This window comes from Anas platyrhynchos, chromosome 2, assembly GCF_047663525.1.
Source record: "Anas platyrhynchos isolate ZD024472 breed Pekin duck chromosome 2, IASCAAS_PekinDuck_T2T, whole genome shotgun sequence".
NCBI classification, from domain to species: Eukaryota; Metazoa; Chordata; class Aves; order Anseriformes; family Anatidae; genus Anas; species Anas platyrhynchos.
The window spans coordinates 146,716,959-146,735,407 of record NC_092588.1 but is presented as its reverse complement, the minus strand read 5'-3'; the positions used below and the strand labels follow the sequence as shown (position 1 = coordinate 146,735,407).

Here is an 18,449-nt window from a genome sequence, read left to right as displayed (position 1 = left end):
TCATCATCTCTTGTAATACTTTTTATGTCATATCCTTTTTATTGATCATAGACTGGAATTGCAGGGGAGGTTTCTTAGAAAGATTTATGAAATATTCAAATATGATATCATAATCTCTTATAAAAAAATAATAAACTGTTCCCTTTCTTTGATTTACATGTACATTGATTTTAATGTATGTATACTACTATTTCTGGGCTCAATCCTCAGATGATAAAAAGCAGTCAATCAGCCAGAGCTATGCAATGGAAACAAAGTAATAGTATTTTTTATGTACTGATGAACCAATTCCATTTTCCACTATTCTGAGAGTTTTGTATCATGTGCTTACTTATTTCACTTGCTAACCAAAATCTGTCATCCCCTCCATTAGATTCATTGACTTGGAGCTCTGAAGCTTTATTGTTGTGATCTGTGAACTGCATTGAACAGAGGTGTTCTTATGGTTAACAAAATCAGTTGATTATCCTGATCTCCATCCTTTACTGGATGCGGGGGGAAACATGACTACCGAGGATAAGGAAAAGCCTGATGTTCTTAATGCCTTCTTTACATCTATCTTTACTAGTCAGACCACTTATTCTCAGAGTACTCAGCCTCCTGAACTGGGAGGGCATCTTGACCTGGGGGTGGGAAGTCCACTGTTCAGGTGGAAACAGTTGGAGACCTGCTACTCTACCTGAACTGTCACAAGTCCATGGGGCCAGATGGGTTGGGGCACCTGAGGGTGCTGGGTGAATTGGTGGATGCGATTGCTGGGCTGCCTTATCTTTTTGAAGACAGAATTTTTCCACTTAGTTAATATTCTGTTCTCAGGGTAACATTGTTAAGAACCCTAGTAACAGGTTACTGTCCAGATTTACCCTGGAAACTTGGAATCTCCTATTCTTTCCCTTAATTGCCATTTTTGTCACTGTCAGGTGTACACTTACACTACACATTTGTTTTCCACAGCTTTAAAGCTCTTTATTTTAAGCTCTTTAAATATATGAAATAATTGCTAGGACAATGCAAGAAATTAGTACAGGGTACATTGCTTTTTATAGCAAAATTTTCAGAATGGTGCAAATTCTTTTAAGATTGATTATAAGAACACTTTCAAAAGCAGCAAGAATAGGTAGTTATCCACTCCTCACTGAAAATTAACAGGGCTTTATTACACAAGTCTACTTTTTACTGTAAGGAACTTCAACAGTGTCACTTTTTGCAGTTTTCCCCCTGTTTGTCAGTTATAAATTTCAGTTACTGTGTTAATTTTTTTTTCTAACCTTGCTTCTAGAATAATCTCATCATTGAAATTCTATTTACATAAAAACAAATATTTTTTATCCCATTGAAGCCTTTTACTGAAGGCAAAAGGAAAGGGGGAGAGAGAGAGAAAGAGAGAACAAAAAATACAACAACAAATCAAATCAATAAAATAACAAAATATTATTTTTTTCATAATGATTTAGCTTAAGTAATAAAGGTGATTTGGGGAGAGTGTTCAGGTTTTCTGAATTCTCATGCTTGATCATAACTTTTTTTTTCTTTAAGCATTCAAAACTATTTATTTTAATTTGTATGCAGCTTCAAGATAGCCAAAACAAGATTATATGAGTGGATACAGCATAAGAGGCAGAACACTCACAGATCAGCTCATGTGATTGTCCTTGTTAATATAGCCTTGCAAACCTCTTGGACATTTGGAAGACTGCCATTGTGGTTGTTTTCTCCTGATGCAGTGCCATAAGTAGTTTATTCTGGGTATCTGTCACACTATCTCTTTCATCTGTCTTGCAATACCTGTAATAGAGATCAGTATGTACATGTTATTGCTTTTGACAGTCTTTATTCTTTTAAATTACTTCAGTGGTCTTCTAGCTCATCCCTAGCATGTCTGTTTCCTGTTTCCCATCAGCATGCTATGTCAAAATATCTATCAGGACTATCACTACTCAGAAAGAAAGACATTGCAAATGTAAAAATCCTCATCTGCTACTTATGTATGTTTGTTTTCCAACATCACGCAAAACTGTCTCCTTAGCAGAAGTTCCATCAGGTCAGAAGTTGGTGCCTGAAAGAAGGAGCTATGAATACTGTAATTCAATGCTTCTCCCAAATATGATCAATGATTTAAAACAAACAAACAAACCTCTTCCTGCTTTTAGAACACTCTAAATACACTTTTGACAATTGTAAAGAGTGTTGTTGGATATCATTTTCCCTAGCTGTAAGCCATTTTGAATAGATAAGTAAGCATCTGAATATTCTTTTTCTGAAATTTTGAACATTACTTTTCCAAATCCTATACAAATGATTGTTCACGCAGTCATTCTCACTGTCACTCTTTAATTTGTTGGCAATATTGAAATGTTTTCATTATGTAATTTTTTCTTCTATGTAGTGATTTCTAGGCTAAAAAGTTTTCATAATAAAACATTTCCATATGAAATTAATAAAAACTTCTTTCTTATGTAGAATTCAATAGACCTACATGTCTTATATTAGGAAAATCCTAACTTGTTTAATCTAAGCAAACATGCTCAAAATTAACTGCAGACTCAGTTGAGTAAATCCTTGCAATAATTGCTAAGATTTTCAAATCATATTTTGATCCCATGCAAGTTCATGAAATAGAAAATGCTACAATTTAATTAGGACATTCTTGTAGTTTTAAAGAGACTTTGTACTGTTATGTAAATATCAATGGATCAAATTGTATTTATTTCTTATTCAAATCAGGGAAGTCTAGACTCTAGAACATTTGGATAAAACATACTTATTTTTTTCCCTGTAGAAAACTCATTTTCCATTTTGATTTTTTCCTGCAGTACTTTAGCTTGCCTGTGTGTAAAGAGGAAAATGAAGCTCACATCTAATTTTTCCATTCTTCTGTTTGGACTGAGTTAATGTGTGTTAAAGACCATGTCTCCTGGTGCTGATGAATCCTTTGTTTACCACGTTATAGCGTGGTAAAGGAGAATATCCATGCTGAAGAACAGAGTGAGTTAAGCAATGAAATCTGCAGAAGAGCTGTACATATCAGGATTACATGTTTTGGTTCTTTATTTGGGAAACCAATATTTTTTGTTTTGTTTTGTTTCTTTACAAAGACTTAACTAGGTGTGGTGGACATCTAATGAATCTCAATGAAGATCAATAAACAGCAACCACATGTATACATATTATCAGTCTAAACTAATGTAATGAGGAAATTTAGTAAAGTTACACAGCAGTCTTTCTATTAGAGATACAAATTTTCAAAGTGAGTGACATTTTGTTGTTAAAAAAAAAAAAAAAAAAAAAAAAAAAAAAAAAAAAAAAAAAAACTTTGTTTGAAAAAGATGGAATGTCTCCATCTGGGCAGACTGTTAAAAAAAAATGACTGTCACCCTGGCAGTTTCTAGATTATAAAATACGCCTTCAGGCTTGTCAGATCTAGTCTCTAGATAATAGGCAGCAGTGAAGCCCTGGAAGTCTTAGCTGGACTTCAGGGAATTTTGGATTGAGATGGTACTTGCTCAGGGACCAGATCAGCTTCTTAAGTTTTGATTCTAGATATGGGTTTTCAAGGGTTTAGGCTTATGGAAGAAGGTTACTGCTACCTTCATTTAAATTTTGGATGGTCTCATTTTGGGATCTGCTGTTTGCACAGCCTGAAACATTTCTTAAGAGTGACAACAGAGAAGAACTACAGAAATCAAGAAAAAAAAGGAAAGATCCCTAAAATTAAAGCCAATGATACCTCTACTTATACAGTCAATAAAAATAGAAACTTTGAAAATTTTAATTGAAAAAAATATTGAACTAATATTAATGAAAAGTAACAACTTTGGGGACTTTAATCCTAATTGTACTAAGGCAATGATAGTATTTTAATTGACTCTAGAAGATTGATTTAGACTTCAGATGTTATTTCAGATATTTTTTCCTTACTCATGATACCTTCCATCATTCAAAGCACCACCTTATTTGTCATACACTATTACCAGATTGGAAGCAACTCTCAAAAGAATGCTAATCTACCGGCCATATCAGTATCTACTTCTGTTATTCTTAATTCTCTATCTTCAAATTTTGCAAAACATTGTAATTTTTATGTTGCCGTTTCTTATGAAAAATACTACACCTAAATATGAAACACACCGCTGAAAGAAGTGTCTTTTTACTCACTCCAGAACACATTTCCAGAAAGAAATTAGAGTTCAATTCTTTGTCTAAAACTCATTTGAAAGATGCTATCTACATGGAAATGTAGGTATTTGGGGCTAGATCCATAGAGGGACTTAAGCAAGAAGAGCTTTTTTAAGTGGCTTATAGCATGCATTTCCTTTGAAACCCACTTGAATTTACATTGGTATGAATTAATAATCGTTGGCTTGCAAAATGAGAGCAGAGAGGAAGAGTGGTAGACAGAAGAGGGAGAAAGTATGTGATTCTGTAATGTAAGGGTAAGTTATTAAGATAAAATGCTCACATTTTTGTACCATTCAATATTTAAACAGTTTGTTGTTTTTTTTTTTGTTTGTTTTTGTTTTTTTTTGGTGTCAAAAAAAAAAAAAAAAACAACAAGAACATTTCAGAAATCTCAAATAGTTCATACTCTGTGGATTAAATTGTTAGCCTGGAACATTTCAAATTTGGGTTCTAATTCCTGTTCCAAGACAGGCGGTATGGGTATTTGAAGCACAATTTAAATACCTTCTAAATATATCTCCTCTTTCTCTTAGGAACAATTAAAGTGCAATGAAGTAAAGAACATGTAACAGGCAGTCATTCTCTCTTTTTGTGTGTGTGTGTTTTCATTATTTTTCAGTGGGAATGATCAACATGCTTAGCTTTCCAATGGAACAAAAAATTCATAATGATAGCCTAAATGAAAAAAGGTGCCGTCATTGACCAGGAGCTTCCATACATCTACGAGGGGAAAAGGTCAGTGTATTTAAGTTGGCTACTTAAAGGGCAAACTGGAAAGACCAATATGAGACTTGCAAGAAGCTTCCTTCACAGAAGGGAGTCCTTGGTTTCAGTTTTACTTCTGGATGCTGAAGGGCAGGCTGTTCAAACACCTCTCAGTTTACTGGTCTTCATTACACCAGTACTGAACACTCATTTCTCATAATGTTGTTATACTGTAAGTGCTCAGCACACCTGAAAAATAAATTAAATCTGTTTAAGTGTCTTAATTTAGACTCTGAATTTTCAAAACATAGGCTTCTGTCACTATATATTTTATTTTAATTATTTTTTTTTATTTTAATTACAATGGCACTACTAAAAGAGAGCATAAAAAAGTGTGCATTTTCATTTTGGCTTACTTAATCTCTAATCTCATACATTGCAGGTTTTAAAATTGGATACTGGGAAAAAATAATTTTGCTTTGTAAGAAATAATCCCCTTCATAAATTATTGACTAACCTTACTGTATAAATGCAAGACTCTCAAGTTGTTTTTTTTTGTTTTGTTTTTTTTTTTTTTTTTTTTTTGTTGTTGTTTTTTTTTTTTTTTTTCCAGGGGGATTGGTATTACTCATAATTAAATGGGATAAACTAAAAAATGCAAAACTATAAATCTTTAAGGTCAAGTACAGGGAGTGGTTTATTTTGAACATGATTCAAACAATTTCTCAGTGTGTTTCTTTGTTCTTCAGCTCTTTAAAGCCCAACCTATCAGTAATTCAAAGTATGTGCCTGATGTGTATTTACACCTGCTGTATTTGGAAGGTGTAACCTAGTACATTTTCTTAGCTCTTTGAACTGTTGATACTCTAAAGCAAACAATAGAAGTTTACATTCTTTCTGTTGTATTGAACAACTGTTAGGTGTCAAATTACCCTCAGGTATTTTTGCTTTAACAATAAAATTAAGAGTCCATTTTCCATCCCCTTAACAAAATAAGTTCTTTACTCTTAAGAACTATAGGCAGAAATTTTGCCAATATTCCTCCCCTAGCATGAATATGCATCTTGATAATACACAAAGTCAAATTGAAATGCAGAAGAAAAAGCAGTTGTAAAGCTACTAATGCCTAACCTTCAGAAGCAGGAGGTGAAAGCTGTATGTCTGGCAGTCTCTTTCCACACAGAGGAACTAGCACACATTGGACTTCATGAGAAGCTGATGCAATGCATATTGGCAGTCCCTCAAAAGGGTAAAACAAGAGCTGATTGTATACTGCTTTATGTCTGTACCACTGGGAACTTTGTCACAGCATCAACAAATGCAAGATGAGGCTTAAGTCAAAATCAGTTACCTGAAACCATCTAAATACTTACTGATTCCTAAATGGTACTTGTAGAAAAGTCCAGATTTAAAAGCATCAATTCTGTTTTATTTCTATGATGTTAAGTTCCTTGAATTTAAGTAGCTTTCATTTTACTTTAATAATAATAAGAAGAGGAAAAAATGTCCATATTTTACAAGCAAAACTGATGCAGATTCAATCCTTTGTTTAGCATGTATGCTAAGGTACAGACAGAATTTGATCTACTGAATGTTTCATTAAAGTGTTGACAGCTAAGCATATGAGGTACAACTGCTGAGATTATATATGAAATATGCCAACAGTAAGTAAATAACAGACTACATTCTCTCTCTGTATATGGTGTAAAAACTGGCTCACACATGTTTCTGCAAAGAAAATGCAAGGGACCTAATGGCTTCTTTCTATCTTTAAAATGTATCTTATATAAAAAATAAACCATAGGGTGGAACAGACACTATGAAAAAAATGAACAGCCACCCTAACCAAAAGCCCCAGTTTGCAAGCTTTGTTATTAAAGTCTGCAAACTACTTATGTGTTCAATGAGCATTATTTAGAAAGTTCTAATGAACAAAAATCATTACTTTCTGTTTATTAATTCTTTAATTTTATACTACCATACCTATATTCTTCTATTTCAGAACATCCACCTACTGCTTGTATAACAAAATGGGGAATTAGGGCAAGTTCATATATTTTAGAAATTAGGACCACTGTGTCTATGATTAATTAATATGAAAAGGGCTACATTTTCAACTAAATATTTTGACAATGAATAATTTAACGAGGTTTACTTTTACTATATTGGTAAAGCAAACTTCATTTCACACACTGCACAATAAATTCTCTCTAAAGCTATACATGAGACCAAAAAATTACAAACATAAAATTCAATTGCTCATTTCCATTTAAAATTTGGAGTAGAACTACATACAGTAAATTTAGGATATACACCTAATATATGTGATTGTCCAAGAAGGATATTGGTTCTATTATTACCATCAAGAAAAAAAATTGCTATATTCCCTAGAAGGAAATTATTTGTGTTAATTTATTCATTCACATTTTCCTCAGCCCCATGAAATTTTTTTTTTTTTTTAGAAAACAGATAAAAATATACAGTCGATTAAACTTGGTGTAGTGATTTAAAGAAACAGATATCCTACAAAGGAGTCAAAAGATATTTTAATTTATGAGCCTTAAAGTCATGAGTCAAGTCCTGTTATCGTTATTACATTTATGAGGCTTTAATGACTACTAAAATAAATAACAGAATATTTATGATTCAAAATGTATGAAAAGAATGTTAAATAAAACCTTCCAAAACATACTGAGATAAAAACAAAATATTTAAGTTCATTTAGCTCACTCAGCATTTTCAATAGCAGAAATGATATATACAAATATGCAATACTGAATTCAGGAGAAGCCTTAACTGATCATCAGAGGCTAGCATTTAGTTCTATTCTTCTTTGGAGTTCAAATAATTGGTGGTTTTGTGTTCCCTCTTGAGACAAGAGGAACTGAGATGCTCATGAGAAGAAAGGCAGAAGACTGACATATCACAAACGGTTCATGAATGTGACATTATCACAAAAAGACAAAAATTGGACCCTTTGTGCATTGGGCCAGTTATGTGGTGCAGAATATCAATCAGTGATAAAAAAATGGACCAATTTTCAAAGAAAAATTCTTTATTTTATGTTAGTCATAGAAACAACAGTAAAATTTATTTTCCATCCAAAGTTAGGAAGGCTCTTTTTGCTTTAATGGCCTAATGTGAATTGACAGTGAAATATATCCCTGAAGAACCAAAGCATTATGCTGTGAAGTAAAGACTGCACAATTCCATTATTACTGACATAAATGACAGTTTATAGAATTCAATAAGAAGCAGGATTTCATTTATATATATATATTTATTTATTTCACACTTTTATAGAGGTATTAACTAGTGAAGATTTATATTTCAATAATGTTTTTTTTTCTTTTCTTTTTTTTTTTACTCCCCCAAAATACTAACATACCCCTTAAAATACTAACATAATTGCTATGTCATGTTTCATCACTTAAAAAGTCAAAAAACAGATAGCTCTGTTTTAAATTTACTGCTGATGTAGGCTGCTAGATTTTTACACGTCTCATCCTCTGCCATACTTGCCCACCCATTTCAATGGTGCAAGTATCTTTAGAAAACAAAACAAAACAAAACAGAAACACAAATTTGGCTTCCCTCTGGCTTTGAAGATGGGCTTATCAGTTGAACTTGACTTTTTTGCATATTTCTGTTATTCTCTTTGTGTCAATTGCATTATATATATATATGTTGCAATTTTCATGTTTACACTAACTAGTAAACAAAGAAACCTTTATATGACTGCACAGTAAATTGCATGTGCAAGTGCTGTGATTGTGTATGGATTCAATAATTCAAAACATGTATGAGACAGGAAGACATAAGACATTCTTTCTAAGCTTATTAATTTATTGCAAGGAAAAAATAACAAGGAAGAACTATGCCCAGCTGCTGTGCCATTCCTTTAAAAGAACACAATGCTTTTATATTTATTTTCTTCTGGTAGGTGTCATGTGGTTAGCCCTGGTCTAGCTATCAATGCTGTTCAGGAACTTACTCTGCAATCAGTAGAGTGTAGTAATTGTAATTATAAACAGCACTCCCTATGTGATCAAGGGAGAAGACTAATTCCTTGATATCTCCCACACTTTTTGGCCCATTGTTGCAATCAAGTAATCAAAGTTTGACTTTTAAACAGGGTTTCTATGTTTGCAACATCTGCATCACAAAAATCTTCATTGTCAAACTTGTGAAGTAAGAAGTTATGAAGTTCCTCTGAATAAACCTTTATTATTATTTTTTAATTGCAGTGTTCAAAACATGATGGAGATCTTCAATCCCACAATGACCCTACAAAGTACAAGATGTACTCAAAAAAAAAAAAAAAGGATCAGATTGTTCATGGCCTCATCCAGCCTGCCTTTGAACACCTCCAGAGACGGGGCATCTACAACTTCTCTTGGCAACCTGTTCCAGTGACTCACTACCCTTACAGTGAAGAATTTTGACGTAATGTGTAGTCTAAACGTGGGGATCCCCCCACATGGGGATGGAGAGCTCTTGAGCTCTAAAAAAAATCCTTGAAGAGTTGCCAGCTCTGATCAGATCTTCTTTCCCTAAGGACAGTGTCCCACAGGATCTCATCCACTAATTCTTTGTATAACTGGAAGTTCACTCTTATAAAGTTGAGGGTTCTGAATTTGCTCTTTGCCAGGCCCACATCCCTTGAGATCACAAATTCAACCAGGGTGTGGTCACTGCAACCCAGACTGCCTTCAATCTTAACCTCTTTAATGAGGTCATCCACATTGGTGAGCACCAGGTTCAGAAACACTTCTCCTCTAGTTGGTTTGTCTAATACCTGGATGAGGAAGCTGGCCTTAATGCACTCAAGGAGTCTCCTGGATTGTTTACTGCCTGCTGTGTAGCTTTCTTGGCAGACATGTGTGATTGAAATCCCCCAGCAGGATGAGAGCCTGTTAGCACAATGCTTTTTGTATTTAGAACTACAAGGCTTCATCAAAAGGCTGCCCTTGATCAGGTGGCCTGTAGTAGACCCCAACCACAAGATGCCCTTTATTGGTCTGATGCTTAATTTTTACCCACATATTCTCAACCTGCTCATGGCTGTTTCTCAGCGGTAACTCTTCACAATCTACCAATTTCTTAACATAAAGGGCAACTCCCCCACCCTTCCTTCCCTGACCATCCCTCCTGTAAAGCTTGTAGCCCTCCATTCCAGTGTTCCAGTTGTGTGATTCGTCCCACCACACTTCCATGATAGCAATTAGATCATAGTTTTCTAACTGCACTATGGCTTCCAACTCCTGCTTATTCCCCATGCTGTGTGCATTGGTGTAGAGGCCAACTTGAAGTTCCACACAGTCTAGCCCCTCCTTCATATACATTGCCACTCCCCCGACCTCACCTACCCTGCCTGTCCCTCCTGAAGAGCCTGTAATCATCTATTGTGACACACCAGCCACAGGCCTCATCCCACCAAGTTTCGCTTATGCTGATGATGTCATAGCTGTGGGACTGGGCCAAGACTTCTAGTTCATCCATTTTATTCCTCATACTGCATGTGTTTGTGTAGAAGCACTTCAAATGCGCCTCCCTACACGCAGCACCTTGTGGAGCAGACTAAAAGACTTCACTAGCACACAGTCCCTCTGATTCTAGTGCACCATCCCTTAGCTCATCATTAGCGTGCCTGGTTTTATCCCTTTCCCCCTTCAACTCTAGTCTAAAACCCTATCTATCAGCCCTGCCAACTCCTGAGAAAAAATCTTAATCCCCCTCTGAGAGAGGCGCATCCCATCTGGTGCCAGCAGGCCTGGTGTCGCATAGACCTTCCCATGATCGAAAAACCCAAAGTTCTGCCAGTTGCACCACTCCCGAAGCCACATATTAATGTGATGAGTCTGCTTGTCAGCATCGATCCCCCCTATCGGAAGGACAGAGGCAAACACAACCTGTGCCCCTGAAGCTTTAACTAGTTGCCCTAAAGCCCTAAAGTCCCTCTTGGACTTCTCCTTATTACCTCATCATTACCAGCCTGAAAGACCAGTAGCGGATACTAGTCAGTGGGCCGTACCAGGTGCTTGACTTTCTTGGCGAAGTCTCTCACCTGAGCCCTAGGGAGCCAACAGATTCCCTTTGGGTTGGGTCCAGTCGGCATATTGGGCCTTCTGTCCCTTTCAGAAGGGAGTCCCCCATGATGATAACCCTTCTTTCTTTCTTGACAGAAGATATAGCAATACGGGGGGTAGGTTGCCTTGCCTTAGGCACCCGCTCCAACTGGGACATGCTTTTGTCTACGTTGTTCTGACTGTTGTGTTCTAGAGCCTCGTACCTGTTACATAAGGGTAGATGAGAAGGTGAAGTGGGCAGGGACAGGACTCGCCTACCACCCCGAACAGGAACGTGTCTCCATTTCCCCCTTGTCTTAGGTCCCTTCCTACTGCCTGGCGGGATGAGGGAACTTTTGTATTCTGCATAGGAAGAGACACTTGTGCTGTGGCAGGTTCATGAGTCTGTCTCAGAGAGGGTAGAGGACACCTCCACCAGTCAATTTCCCTCTCTGACTCCCTGATGCTCCTGAGCCTGCTCACCTGCTCCCAAAGCTCCGCTACCTGTTTGAGCAGCTCTTCAACCTGGGCACACCTCCCAGAGGCATACCCTTCACTGCTGCTGTTGGATACCGACAGAAGACTCAGGCACACCCTGCAGCCCAAGACCTGGACTGTGATGTGTTTTCCTGAGACCTCTGTCTGAGTAGCCACATCAGCGGCTGTGGCTGGAGAGGCCGCAAGAGATGTGGAGTCCATGGTTTTCTGCCTGGTTGATACCATGGCCAGGCTCTTTGCAAGCATGTTACAAGTACCAATGGGAAAGACCACTGCAAAAGAGCGGTGAGGGGCCCTCCCTGCATGAACTGCCATGTGAACTGCCGTACCATGCCCTTCTGACACGCCACACCCTTCTGACACACCACGCCCTGTTCGCCTGCCCTGGTTGTCGTGCTCCTGGTTGCTCATGCTCCCTAGGGGCTGCTTTTGAACAGCCAGGGAGGGGGCACTGCTGGCTCTGCCTATACCTTGTCAGCCTCCCTCTCGAGGGCTTCCAGGTCCTGGCAGCTCCCTTGGCTGCTTTGAGTGGCCTTGATACCAGAAAACAAACCCTGCCCGCCTCAATCCCCTGCTCCACTGCAGAACAAGTCTGCCTTGGAGCCAATCACCTCAGCAAGTGGACAGTAGTCCTGTGGCTTAAACAAATTTGGTAGCTGCTTTGTCATGTCACATATGTGGGTCATAGGCAGGCAGCAAACTTCTTGAGAGAGATTGGCTGGGTGGCAGATGGGCGCTTCAGTGCCTCTCAGAGTGGAGTCTCCAATCACCAGCACCCTTTGTCCCTTTGCGCTTTTTTTGTAGCACTGATTCTTATACACCAGGTTTGCTGGTCCATGTTTATACTGTTGCTCTTTCCTAGGGCTTGAACATTACCATTTTTTGTTTTTATTATTCTCTCCTTTTCTCCTTTTTTTTTTTTTTTTTTTTTTTTTTTGCCCCAGAGCATCACACATACTGCGCAGAGGCACTTCAGGGGCAATGGAGAGATTCCTCCTCCTGCTCCAAGCAGAGACAATTGTCCAGCTTCCCTTGTCTCATGAGTTCATGAATTGTGGCAATTCAGGGTTAGAGGCTCCTTTACCAGTCCATTGACAGGACTTAAGGAAGGGCTGTTGCTTAGCATGTGCCAGTGCTTGATACCAAGCATCAGTCTCTTCTTCAGATTTCTGGATGCTTCGCAGCCTGTCGAGCTCCTCTTGCAAGACAGAGGTATGGTGTGGTGACATACATATTAATTCAATTTTCCAAGAAAGGGCAGGATTTATATTAATGTTTTTGAGAACTAATTATTATATTGTCCCTCCTACTTTCACATACACAGTACCCTCTGATTGTCACACTTTGAGCTCTTTCTGATGAAGGCTCATAGTCTTCTTCACCTTGTACTTTTCTCCTTTCTGTTCTGCACATGTTCTGTTGTTTACCACTTCAGCAGTTTTGATTTTCTTCAAACTCAGCTAATTCAGTTGTTTGACTTCTACTTTGGGCACTGTCTTCCTTCTTCAGCCTTGATTTTGTAGCTAGCATTGAGGCTTATCACATGAGGCCAATACAACAATTTAGCAATTTCAGATATCCCTTCAGCTTACTATATTACATAGTTGGTGTTTTATAAACATCGTTTCACTGGGATAGGAAAAAATGGTTGTGATGGGAAGTTGTTTGGAAGAGAAGTCATTGTGGGAAGAGAAAATCACCACTGGGATGGGAAATCATTGGGGTAGGAAATCACCATTAGCTATGGGAAGTTACTTGAGCTAGGTGATCCTTGGGATGGGAATATGTCCTGGGCAAGGAAAATCCTCCCTGAGCTGGGAAATCCTCCTTGGGCTGGGAAATCCTTGAGATGGGAAGCCTGTTTGGGTACCCAAAATTAAATCATCACAAGCCTGCTGTCGAGGGGTGAGGGGTTGGTCGGAATGCTGGCCGTTGGGAATGAACCCCTTGTGCCCCACTCTCCAGGCACCATGGCAGGTACAGCAGTTGGCTCCTGATCGTCCCAGGGCTGTGGCCCTGCAGGTGAGCCCAGGGCCCCACAGCTCACCCCAGCACCCCCTTTGGCTTTTCCCCAGTCAGAGCCCCGGGCACTTCTGGCATCAGGAAAAGGACATGGCTATAGCCAAGAGGTTTGGCTACCCATAGACCTCCACTCCTCTATGGTCCCTGTAGTGCACAGGCACACTCAGGATGCAGCCACAGACACCTTGGCTGGCACCCGCTTCTTCTGCGGCCATGCTCCTCTGCCCTTTCCCTCTGTCTTGCCCTTGTCCCTCTTTAGTGCTCTACCTGGGCAGTGTGTCCTGGCCCTGGCTGCCATTAGAGGGACAGCACAAACACCAGTGTCCAAGGCCACCACCACCAGCCCCACACCTTCCCTTCTAAAAATCACCTTTCTTCAAAACTCCTCTTTACGGTTAGAAACTGGCGGGATGGGAAAATGAGAATGGAATGGGGAGCTAAGGGGATGACAAATTGTTGTCATCAGAAATGCTTCTCGGCATGGGAAGTGGATGGGATTGGAAATTGATATCATATGGATTGTCCTTTCTCTCTCCTTCTTGCTCTGTTGCTTAGATTAGCTTAGTTTAGTGTTCACTTTGCAAAGCTTCTAGCCCAGGTCTCCAGGAAAATGCTGTAAGAAAAAAACATTCAATGCCTTCAGAAAGCCCAATAAGAAAAAATCCAAAGCAAAAATCCCTGCAAAACTCAGTGCCTCATCTTATAATGGAATAAGAAATGTTTACCTAAATTTCAGGAATTAAATTTCATGAACTCCTAATGACTGGGGATGAACCCCGCGGTGTCCTGCACATGCCATACAGTACCACTCAGCACCTACATACAAAAGAGAAAATAGATATATGGCACCAGCCCAGGAGGAATCTGGGGCTGCTATCCAAAACCAAACCTCTCTCAGGAGGTAGCCAAGAGTATTGGATAGCATGCGAAGTAATGCCATAGCCATGCCTGGGACGAGGCAAGGGTAGCTACCAGGCATGGACTTAGCAGCCCCAGATTTCTCCAGGGCAGGTACATGAGAACTTTTATCTCTCTGGGAGCTATCTCGAACTAAACCACTCTAAGAATGTTGCCAAGAGTATTGCACAGCATGTGAAACGCTTGACAGACCCATGCCTGGGAGGAGGCAAGGGTAGCTACAGGGCATGCAACTACCTCTTAGAGAAAATATGTTTCTGGTACCAGCCCTGGAGAAATCCGGGGCTGCTATCCTGAAGCAAACTGCTCCCAAGAGGTAGGCAAAAGTCATAGAGTTATCCAAAAAAATTCTACATGCATGCATGCCTGTGAGGAGGGAAGGGTAGCTACCAGGCATGGACCTACCTCCAAAAGAGACAAAATTTCTCAAGTACCTACCCTGGAGGAATCTGGGGCTGCTATCCAGAACTAAACCTCTCTCAGAAGGTAAACAAAAACTCGGATATACTGCCTTAGCCATGCTTGCAAGGAGGCAAGGGTAGCCACAGGGCAGGCAACTACCTCTTAAAGAGACAGAAGTTCTCTGGTACCAGCCCTGGAGAAATGTGGGGCTGCTTTCCAGAACCAAACCTCTCCCAGGAGGTAGACAAAAGCCATAGAGTTATCCAAAAAATGTTACAAATGCATGCCTGGGTGGACACAAGGGGAACTACCAAGCACAGACCTACCTTTAGAATGGACAAGAGCTCTCCGCTACCTGCCCTGGAGGAATCTGGGACCACTATCCAGAAGTAAAGAAACCCTCTTTTACTGGGTCCCTGGTACCATTTCTAAATCCCGGTATTCCTTCTTCCTCCACAGAAGGACAAGAGGGCTCTTCTCAATACCCCTGCCGTGGAGCTCTTCTGGATGCTGCATGACACTCCCTCTCCCTGCAAGTCGGTAAGGAACACACTGCAAAATGCCTGGCAGGAGTCAAGTCCCTGATCACCACTATTTGTGCACCTTTCAGATGGCCCACAATTAGATGCTGGAACACAGAGTCATGAGAAAATAAAATTCTCAGTTATCTGCTCTGGAGGTATGTGGGGCTGCTATCCAGAACCAAACCTCTCTCAGGAGGTAGCGAAGCACCATAGAGTTATTGAAAATTTTTAAATGCATGCCTGGGAGGAGGCAAGGGTAGTTACCTGGCACCTGGCAGGGACCTACCTCCTGAAGAGACAACAGTCCTCACTTACCTTCCCTGGAGGAATCTGTGGCTGCTATCCAGAACTGGATCTCTCTCTGGAGGTATCCAAAAGCCTTCAAGCCATGCCAGAAGCTTTCCAAATGCAAGCTTGTTTGGAGGGAAGTGTAGCTACCAAGCATGCACCTACGGAACCATTCTGACTGGGGCTGATTCCCGCGGGGTCATGGACATGCCGTGCGGTGGCACTCAGCAGAATTGACTCCAGAACCTTCCCTGGTTCCATAGGCACACTGCTAGGCCTGTACTTCTCCGCATGTTCCTTCTTGCCCTTCCTGAGCGGTTTGCCAGGACTGCTGTAAAATTACTGCAAGAGGCTTGTTGTGGAGAATGGTCAGCCTATTGGTGTCACTGGTAAACACCGACCTTTGGCAAGGGGGCAGCTGAGCAGCTTGCTTCCTCTTGTCTCTTCTACAGACTTGGTGGATGGAGGCCCGTCAGCTTGGGAGGAGATCTTGCAAAAGGAGGGAGTCTTGAGGAGGCAGGACGGTCCTCTTTTGCCAGAAGAACAGAATCCTGAATGACATGATGCCTGCAGTGAAACCTTCAGCTTGTGCCATTGTAAAATAGGAACTAAAACAGTATTTATAGAATATGAAAGTTACCCCCCCTGGATATGATAAAGAGCTTAATGAAGTACATGCTAGGCATACAGGACTCTAGTACTCAACACTCCAGCCAAATCATGCTCAACATCACCGCAGGACAGGGAAAAGATCAGGCTGGGATATAACACAAAAGAGGAAAGTGTAGAAAAACTGTTAGGAAGAAGCGTTCCAGTCAGCATGTATTAGGTAAAGACTGAAAAGTTAGGAAAGACTGGGGGCAGAAAGAAGAGACTGGAGAGCTAGAAGAGGCAGTTAATGGGCTGTCCTGCTTCTCCTCCACCAGGAGAGGGATGCCTTTTTGGTAAATTCTGCGCTTTCACCTTTTGGTGAGAAATACCTGTGCGACCGTTCTCCTGGCACTGCTGTCATACATTAGCAGTATTGCTGTATTGTAAGTGTATTTCTAAACAGCAATTCCAAATCACTTCTATCTGACACCTTATTAAATGCTTTCAGTTCCACAAAACTGTCCCAGTGAAATTCCTTGGCAGGGCCCCAAACAGTCAAAAGTTTGCCTCTGAAAAGTACCCTTTAACACAACAGTAAAATTGGTGTAGTCAGCAGGAAATGCTCCAATGCTGTTCCGAAATACCTTGTTCCCATGATGGCCCAGCTTTGGAGTAGCCTGCCTGTTCCCCTTCTTCCTCCCTTTTTGTGCAGGAGTGCCTTTCTAAACAACCTGACTTTATGCATTCATTGCATATAGGGGCGACTGATACTGGCACAGGTTGGTTCTCTGGCCCAGCCATGGGGCCCGGCACAGGGCTTGGAGTTTTGTTGATTGCAGCTCAGTAATCATAGGCCAAGCCACATTTTCTTTGTGGTAGTTTCTTTGGAATGACAAGGGTGAAGACACACCTGTTGCAAGCATTCTACCAGCTTTTTAGGCTTCAGCACTTGTTCAGGGGTGAAGTTCCAAAATACCAGAGGTGCCCACTGCTCCAGGTGCCTGCCCATGTCCTCCCACACTCCCTGCCACTCATAACTGTCCTGGCCTGGGGCAGATTTCTGGGTGGTGTTCTTAAGTAGTTGTTTCACCTTAAACAGACCCCTTCTCTTAAGGAGAGAGGCTGAGGCACTTGCTGCACTTGGAGGCCACCCCCTGAAGCAGCCCCATCTGGGTGGAGGTGTCGGCCACTGCTGGGGCAGACGGTGCAGGCCCCCAAGGGAGCTGCAGCCTCTGCTCAAGTCCGAGTGCCCACCATCAGGCTGTGAGGCCCAGGCAGGAGAAGTGCCCCCAGCCAGTGCCAATGGTCACCGAGCAGGCCAAGTCTGCACTTGGGCCTCCCCCTGCAGCATCAGAACAGCCTCTTTCAAAGAAGCACCCTCCCTGCAGCCTCCCACATGCAGGGCTGCGCAACCTGCCTCACCATGCCCAGGCTGCTGGCCCTACTCACGGTGCTCCTATTCCTCAGTACTCCATTAGGGCTGCCTTTTCTGGGCCTGGGCGTGGCCACCAGTATCATCGCATTTCATTTGGTGCAGGCCCAGACTGGAGAAGCAAAACCTGTCCTGTTGACTTTTCTCATCGCTTTGTGATCCAGGATAAGTCCTAGCCAGGATTTACCCCCTGCCAAAGGTGTATGGAGAAGGCTGTGGAACCTACAATTCGAGGCTGTATTTGCTGCAAAATTACGGATTGTTACTACCTCAAAATTCCTTTCAATTCACGCTCATTATCACACAATCACGGAATCATAGACTGATTTGCTTGAAAGGGACCTCAAAGACTAAGATTCCCACCCACCTGCCATGGGCAGGGACACCTCCCACCAGACCTGGTTGCTCAAAGCTGCATCCAGCGTGGCCTTGAACACTTCCAGGGAGGGGGTATCCACAGCTTCTCTGGGCAACCTGTTCCAGTGCCTCACCACCTTCTGAGTAAAGAACTTCTTTCTAACATCCAATCTAAATGTCCCCTCTTTCAGTTTAAAACCATTCCCCCTTGTCCTAGAATTATCTACACAAGTAAAGAGTCCCTCTCCATCCTTTTTATAAGAACCCTTTAAGTATTGAAAGGCTGCAATGAGGTCTCACCGGAGCCTTATCCAGGGTGAAGATGATGAGCTCTCTCAGACTTTCTTCTTAGGAGAGGTGCTTCAGCCCTCTGATCATCTTTGTAGCCCTCCTCTGGACTCACTCTAATGGATCTTTCTTATGCTGGAGTCCCCAGACCTAGACGCAGTACTCCGAGTGGGGCCT

The 18,449-nt window shown here is 41.0% G+C and overlaps 1 long non-coding RNA gene across 1 annotated transcript; it reads left to right on the top strand.

The window, feature by feature from the left end:
* Window positions 1-10,326: 10,326 nt before the first annotated feature.
* On the top strand, window positions 10,327-16,832 carry LOC140001629 (uncharacterized). The gene is made up of 3 exons (XR_011807098.1): window positions 10,327-13,472; window positions 15,252-15,332; window positions 16,057-16,832. It is a non-coding gene; the product is annotated as an uncharacterized lncRNA (long non-coding RNA).
* Window positions 16,833-18,449: the final 1,617 nt, after the last annotated feature.